The sequence below is a fragment of the Babylonia areolata genome, chromosome 8 (genome assembly GCF_041734735.1).
Source record: "Babylonia areolata isolate BAREFJ2019XMU chromosome 8, ASM4173473v1, whole genome shotgun sequence".
Taxonomy (NCBI): domain Eukaryota; kingdom Metazoa; phylum Mollusca; class Gastropoda; order Neogastropoda; family Buccinidae; genus Babylonia; species Babylonia areolata.
Window position 1 is genome coordinate 7,833,918 of NC_134883.1, and position 6,866 is coordinate 7,840,783.

General features: G+C 38.8%; 1 protein-coding gene across 2 annotated transcripts in view; it reads right to left on the reverse strand.

Annotated features, from left to right (window-relative positions):
- Positions 1-6,044, reverse strand: part of LOC143284504 (uncharacterized) — a 28,428-nt gene extending 22,384 nt beyond the window's left edge. For both annotated transcript variants that reach the window (XR_013055543.1, XM_076591198.1), the window contains exon 1: positions 5,664-6,044. The gene's annotated coding sequence lies outside the window, so the exon portion shown is untranslated. The remainder of the gene's footprint in view (positions 1-5,663) is intronic.
- Positions 6,045-6,866: the final 822 nt, after the last annotated feature.

The following is a 6,866-nucleotide window of genomic DNA, read 5'->3' on the forward strand; positions in this document are numbered from 1 at the left end:
TTTGAAGAAATTTGCGCAATGCTGGTTTGGAAATGATGCCGATATTTGTTTGATTTGCAAAGCATCGTGCTCTACCTTTCATGCTAGACTTACGGCCGCTCCCTCTCTCTACCTTTATTTCTTTGAGGCGATCAATGGTGTGATGGCCTTGTACCTGTTCTTTTTGATATTCTTTGACTTTTCTGAGGATTTCCAATTTTCCTAGATGTAGGCCGCTTGTTGCTGTTGCGTTACCAGCAAGTCTGTCAGCTCACTCATTTCCCTTAACACCTGCATGACCATGTAAGTTTTTTAATCTGAAAGTTGCGCATTGCCTTATGCCACTCTGGTCTTCCCATTCCATTTTCAATTTTCTGTATGAGGTTCATTGAGTCCGTTAGAATCATGGCATGTTGGTTTCCGGGCATATGGACAGACGATAGCCACTGGAGGGCATGTGTCACAGCTTCAACTTCCATTGTTAGGCTGGAGGTTGTGACTTTGTAGGCAGCATTCTCTTCCCTACTTGTTTTTACATTTTGTTTCGCAGTGAATCCCCAACCGGATTGGTATTTGGTGACTGAGCCATCTGTGTATATGATGATGTCCTCTTCTTTACTGTTTTCTTCTATGAGTAGCTTCACTTCCGCATCAGTTTTGCCCTCTGGCCATTCCCAACAATGTCTTCCTAGAGTGGGTGAAATGGATGTGTTGAATAGATGATTGAGGTTTTCAGGGGTTTTCTCCCATTCTTTTGTTTCTTTCAGGTCTTGTATCGGCATACTAGCTGGATTGTGTCTTCTGCTTGCCCCATCCATGATCTTCCTCATCCTAGACGGCTGCCTTTTGGTTCTTTGACTGCGTCATGCAGTGGGTTTTGAGGATTTTCTAATGCTCTGAAGTAGGTCTTAACCTGTTCTAACTTGTTTCTGGCCTGCACTGAAGGAAGGTCAAGCAGGTATAGCATGGTTTCCGTAGGCATGTCTTTTGTTGTTCCAAGGATCAGCCTCATAGCTTCATTTTGAACTCTTTTCTAATTTTAGGAGGTTGCTTTGAGATGGTGTTGTTAGCCCGAGTCCATAGTCAATCACACTGAGGACGAGTGATTGGTATAGCAGGAAGAGGTGGCATTGTTCAATACCTTTGGTTGCCATTGCTATTAAGACTGAAAGACCCTTTTTGCATTTGAGAACAGTATTTTCCGTATGTTTTCTGAAGGTCAGCATCCTGTCAAACCGTATTCCTAGGCAGCGTAGGCATTCAGTTTTCTCAATCTGAATCCCGTCGAATGACACAGGTGATTTGCTCGCGGTTCTGTTGTTGAGGGTGCACAGCAACATTTGGGCTTTCGCTGGATTGATGGAAGATCCTGTATCTTTGCACCATTAAGCGATATTGTTTAGTTGTTTCTGGGCAGCTTTAGTTCTTTCCTGAAAAAGTTATTTAGTTCTTTCAAAAAAAAAACAACAACAAATAAATATGAAGTCTGGCAAACATTCCCAGACACTGACATGCACTTGAAAGGAAAAAACAATCTCCCACAGTCTATACAAAATGACTAAAAGTGAAAAGATTTTTCTCTGAGTCCTGTACAAGGATTTAGGAAGGTAGAGTTTAGGAACAAAACAAGTGATGGATTACAGAATGGATTCAACAAAAACAGGCAATGGATTACAACAGTGATGGACAAAAACAAGCAAGAAACAAATCAAAACCGAACAAAAATTAAAATAAAAAACCCATGCTGTCATCCATGGAAAAGATGAAATACCACACCCTTATTCAGTTATTGTTGTTGTTCCTTCTTAATGACCAAGTACAGATCAATGAAGGCAGAAAAAGTCAAAAGATTTTTTTTCTTTTTTAATCTGATTCCAGTGCAAGATTTGAACCAGTTAACAATCTCTTCCTTATCAGGGGCATTACTACGAGGCCACCGCTCCATCCAGTTGGTTCCAAAAGCCAGAGACAACAGTCAGTAACACTCCAAGAGCAGCTGCAACATGACTGTGTGGCACTAGTGCCAGTTCCAAGCAACCCAGTTCCCCTCTGTTTTAATCTTGGCCCAAACTGAATGTGCTCGAATCTGTCATGCTGTTTCATACAGTGTCACTGTCAGCCTGAACATACTGACACTGTTCAGTCAAAAGATGAGCACTGATTCTTTTAAAAATCACTGCCTGAATATTCTGTGTTTTGGATGGTCAGGAGACAAATACAGACATACATGTATCTTAACTATATTTTTCAGTAAACTCAGCTTCTTAGTTGGGAATTAAAGTCACAAAAATACATCACATGTTCCAGCACTCATAAAAAGTGATTCATTGCAGGTGTTTTCTAGTAAACACACACACACACACACACATATATATATATATACACACACACACACACATTCACACAAAACAGCTAAATATGCACAAATACTGTCAGAGTGTCTATGTATAAATAGGCACTCCATCTGTATTCTATGGTTCAACAATTATTTCCTCCATGTGTGTGTGAGAGAGAGAGAGAGCATGCATGCATGCTCATGTGTGCACATAAGTGCAAGCATATTGTGTGTGCATGTGTGTGGGTGTGACAGTGTGTTTTTGTGCATTTTGTGTCTGATCGACATGTTATTTGAAAGGGCTTCAGTTGAGCTATTTTAAAACCAATATATATATATATATATATATATATAGAGAGAGAGAGAGAGAGAGAGAGAGAGATAAGAAAAAAGAAAAATAAACACATCAATCTGTCAAATATTCCAAATTTTCGGAACAATCAGGTTCCTTCCTCAAGGGATAAGTTGTTTACATGTTACCAGGGTCACTCTTACGCAGTTATTATGACACAAGCACGCCATGACGTACATGTTGTGATGCAATTTCACTATATATGAATATACTATTTATTGTCATTGATATCATTAACAGAGATCTATGGAGCATAACAGAACAAGGAATATTTTTTCACAGCCTTACACAACAGTCACAAAATTAAAGGATGAAAAAAATGTATGACGGCCTACTTTCTGTGGCAAACTATACTTCAAGTGACAATGAACAAAATCATATAGAAAAAATACACACATATCCAGAGTATACATAACACACATGTATACAGAATCCAAAATGATACAGTCTACATGAAATCTATCTGATATCAGTGTGCACACTTCACCCCCAAAAGTGTTTTCAATGTGTGGCTACCACACCCTTTACTTGTATATTGTTAATCAGGCGAAACATTTCACCTCAATGAGTCATTGTACAGTGACATCGTGACTACATCCTTGTACACATGAAACTGAATAAACAACCTGAAACAAAGTACAAACATGACGGATCAAACACTAAAGAAATAGAACCCATAAAAGACATAGCTCCCCATTTCCAAGACAAGAGAAGCAGAGTAAAAGTGAACATTATATATAATATACATCAGATGTGTCCATTAATTGTGGTCACTGTGACACACATAACTAACAAGACAGCATTCACAGGGAACACTATCTCATCTGTGTTGGCTCAGGCCATGTGAGCAGGGCCTTCCAGCACAAGATAGCAAAAGGTGGACAGGTCATAAATGAAAATTTACAAGCTTTCACAACAGTACGCAACACGAAACTCAAACAGATCTCAGTCAATGTTTTCTGCCTGGCTTGACACTGCAGGTTTCACAAAACATTATGGGAAGGTACACCTTGAGTTGAAGCCTTCATGTACTGATGTAATGTCAGCAAGGGGCTCTGACTTCTTTTTCTTTCTTTTTTTTTCTTTTTTCTTTTAATCATATCTGCCTGACCAGAGAAATTCGGTACTGGCAACCAAAACACAAATAGAATTATACATATTTCAATCCTAATCATAGTTTCCAAGATATGTCTAAAGACACAACAAAATGAACATCCAAAACAACATGAAGTTAACAAACACAAAATTTGCCTGCACCCATGCACGAGCACATTATGTGTGTTTTGAGAGTCCCTCAAATTTCTGGTGTCTTTACTTGACTGTAGAGGGTATACATCAATGTGTTATCAGTGTTTGTATGCACAACCAATCAGTGTGTGAAAGAAAGAGACTCACAATGAGAGTGTGTCACAGTGTGTGAGTATGTGTGTAGATTGTGCACTTCACATAAAATGTGACGTGTATGCATTTTATAATCAATCAGTGTTGTGTGTGTGTGTGTGTGTGTATGTGTGTGTGTGTGTGTGTGTGTGTGTGTGTGTGTGTGTGTGTGTGTGTGTGTGTGCTTGTGTCTATGTGTGCTTGTGTCTGTGTGTGCTTGTGTGTATGTGCTTGGATGTTTCCAGTCCATGGGTGCAAGCAATGCACAAAAAGAAAAAGAAAGTATTATAATCATATAATGATATATATATATACGTAATGTGTGAATAAGTGTGCTTGCGCATGTTTGTGCTTGTGTCTGTGTGGATGTTTCTAGTCTGTGGGAATAACAAATATTGTACAGGAGGGAGGACAGCGTGTTCAAAAGTGTGGAATTATCTCAAAATAGGAAGATTACAAGATGACATGACAAGTTCTTGTGTTTGAATCGCTGTTAATGTTTTAATTTTGGTGTATAATGTACAATATCATCATCCATTGTATTACTTTATTGCCTCTGTGCCCAAACTGTGGTGAAAGGATTAAATATTCTTGACTCTTTGTGTGTGTTAGAGTGTGAGAGTGTGTGTGTGTGTGTGTGTGTGTGTGTGTGTGTCCAAGAATACCAAAAAGAAAAAAAATCTTTTAAAGCAAGTGCTACTACTGTACAGTTTACTGCCATTTTGTGTTTATACTGTGTGTGCACCAGTGTACATGTGGTTATAACTACATGGTGTGTGTGTGTGTGTGTGTGTGTGTGCGTGTGTGTGAGAGAGTAAGAGAGAGAGAGAGAGAGTGTGTGTGTGTGTGTGTGTGTGTGTGTGTGTGTGTGTGTGAGTGCAAGCACAACTCTTTGTGTGTGTGTGTGTTTGTGTATGTCACAACGTGTAAATTATTCAATTTTAATGCCTAAAGGGAGGGTTAATGAGAGAGAGAGAGAGAGAAGACAAGACGAGACAAGACAAGACAAATTCTTTATTTCGAGGATAACAGATAAGCACTGGTGTGCTTTTTTTACATCCAGTCCCTGCCCTGAATAGGGTCTACACTACACAATGTTTAATCAAATATAAGCATGGTGTTAGTAGAGATACATAACAGAGGGGAAAAAATACATATAAATCAAAACAAAACAACCACACACACACACGCACACACACACGCACACACACGTGGCATACAGGCACTAGCATGGTGTAAGTAAAATGCATAGGAAAAAAAATGAACAAAATGAGAAGAAACAAACACACACACCGCACTACACACCAGAATGGGGGATAGTGGGTGAGGAAGGTTCTCAGTGAGAGAGAGAGAGAGAGAGAGAGAGAGAGAGAGAGAGACAGAGAGAGAGAGAGAGATTCTCACACTGTGAGTACAATTATCCCAATCATTGCAAATAAAATAAATCTGTCCAGAACCATGTCCACATCTTCAAATGGCTCAAGATCTGTTCATTTCACTGTGACTGTGGTTTGTGATTGTTCTGTGATGTCTGTGATCACACATTTCACGTCCTTTCGGTTGTTCTCTCGCAATTTTTACAAAGATATAGAAATGGCATTCGCTAAACGAACTTACCATCATGTTTTCGTACATCAGCCTGTCTGCAAGATGTCAGTTAGTTTGCACCACAACAGTTAGATCTTCATTTCCAGATTTTTGTTCTTTTTCCGCTTGTTGTTGGCGTTTCCTGTCACGAACTGTTTGGCAGACGAAAGTGATGACTGGGCATGCGCACAATAATGACCTACATTCAACCAACAACATCACTGCGCATGCAGGCCGACAAAGCAAACCGATTTTTTGCTCTTAAGTTATATCAGACACCTTGGCAAGAAGTAAGATTCTGTCTTATGACGATTTCTGCGACCTTCTACGATGTTGTCATCATTTATTCTTTGCGTTCTGCCTCCCAAGGGCAATCCCAGGGCCACCTTTGCTAAAAGCATGGGGCGTAACCCAATGGTCGCACACACGTTATTCATTCAAAGGGTTATGTCATAAAAAAAAATATAAATAAAATAAATTTTTGTATGTTTTTGTTCAATATTGTGTGTGTGAACAGATGATGTGTAAATGTTAAATAATCAAGAGGCACCCCTTTCCGAACCTGTTCTGTCTGTCTGGAGACCCTGTTTGGTGGATCATTCTGCTCAAAGAACACCTGCTCGAACCGCTTATTAAATTTGAGTTTTTGTCTGAAGTTTCAAAAGTATGTGGATGTTGCATTGATAGCCACCTCAGAAAAAGCATTAAACAGTTACCATACTTACCTTTAATTGAAATAACTATAACACAGTTGTGGAAAAAAAACAACTAAACACTGTTCTAGCAATATAATTTACAATCTAAAAGTGGTGCCCTTTGGTATTTTACTCAGGAATAATGAAATAATCTTAGTTGTGATGCACTGTGGGTTCGATGAATGGTTGCTCAAATATATATGTGATGATTCTTTTTTCTTTCTTTTTTTAATCTGTATCATGCAACTTCATAATTACAGATTTATGTGAGAAATGTGAACTGTTCCGTGTGACAGCATGGACAAAACCTTTTAAATAAGAGCTTCTCTCCACTTTACATAATTATTAGAATTCTCTTTTTGCTTCTGTAGCTGAAGCCTCATATCTAATATCTTTCCTTTTACTATAATCATTTGCAATGATAGGTATGACCACTTGCTTAATTGTGACTGATTATGGGCTGTGCCAGTCAAATCTTTCCATGGGAACTGCTATGGCATCCAGATTGATCATAACATAATTATCTGAAAGTGTGCAA